We start from the raw sequence: 1501 nt of genomic DNA, 5'->3' as shown, positions 1-1501 counted from the left end.
TGAGAGTGGTGGGGATGTACAAGGATTATAACCTCAAACTATATTCTATTTGATAATACAATAGACTGAGCACAAACAAGTAGGAATACAAAAAGTGTGCACATTTTAGTTCACTTCTCTAAGGCAAGTTTACAAGTGAGGTACTGCAGAGCTGGTAACCCTTCAACCTTTTGGAAAGCTGTTTTACTTGGATCTGCATGATGTGGTACAGTACGGCGAAGTGTTACTCCATCCTAAGATGGAGGATTTTGCCATGCTGGGGTTAGTTGGGGCTGGACCAAGGTTAGCAGTTGCTATGAAGTATATCAGAACTTGGAGTGAAGACATGACAGATTAGCCATGCTTGGCCTAGCTGTGCCTTGCTACACCAAACCCCACAAAACCTCTGTGTCTGTGTCTGTGTGTCTGCATGTAGTATGTGTTTATGTTAAGTTGAGATTGAGAGTGTTCACGTGGGATTGCTCTCTACCCCCCATTTCTCTGGCTGCTCACTAAGGATCAGGCTGTCCTGACATGGTGATTATCTCCCTCTCTCCATCTCTGAGCCACCTGCTATCCAGTGACAAGACCTGACAGACCTCAACTCCTTTTTATTATGTCCAGACATGGGTGCTATGCAGGAGAAACCCCCCCATCTGCACCAGCTCTCTCTCCACTGAGCACAAGTCTGAACGGAGGATGGTGTAACCAGAGAGACAAGGTTTGTGTGTCTGTATGGTGATATGGTGGATTAAGGGGAGGATATCAAAGCAGCTATTAAAAGACGGATGTTACTATTAAACTGCTTAATTTCCTCCTCTCTTATTGCTCTCCACAGTGTATCATGGTGAGTGCCAAGTAAATATTAGGCCTTAACTGGTGCACCGTTTTTGAATTTTGCCCTATTTCTGCTTATTCTCTTCTCTCTAATGAGTCTCATAGGAGAAGACTGGTCCTTTTTGTTTCAGATTAACTCTAGATGGAGGTTTTTGTGTGTGTGTGTGTGTGTGTGTGTGTGTGTGTGTTTGTTTGTGTGTGTTTGTTTGTGTATGTGTGTGTGTGTGTTTGTGTGTGTGTGTGTGTGTGTGTTTGTGTGTGTGTGTGTGTGTGTGTGTGTGTGTATTTATGCATGCACACAATCTCTATCCTAATTTCACCCTGGTTGATACTCTGAATGAGAGCTCTTCAGGCATTTACAAAATTGAATTTAACTAACACTGGTTTCTCAAACTTCCGATTTCCCTTAATTCTGGCATTCAACTGAAATTTGGTTCAACTCCCTCAATACTCTTTACCTCCCTCAATACTCTTTACACAGAATCTATCCGAGCAAAAATGCCCCATGGGTCAGAGGAACAAACACAGACACAGCATTGAGGCAAGCTACCTTAATCTACCTAATTTTCTGTCCTCTTCTTATTTAGGCTAATTGTTTCCTTCTCCACACCTCGTGTGTGTGTGCATGTGTCTGTGTGTGTGTGTGTGTGTGTGTGTGTGCGTGCGTGTGTGTGTGTGTGTCTCT

This window comes from Nansenia antarctica, assembly GCF_963989245.1.
Source record: "Nansenia antarctica genome assembly, chromosome: 2".
Classification (NCBI taxonomy): Eukaryota; Metazoa; Chordata; class Actinopteri; order Argentiniformes; family Microstomatidae; genus Nansenia; species Nansenia antarctica.
This window is presented reverse-complemented; position numbering follows the sequence as displayed.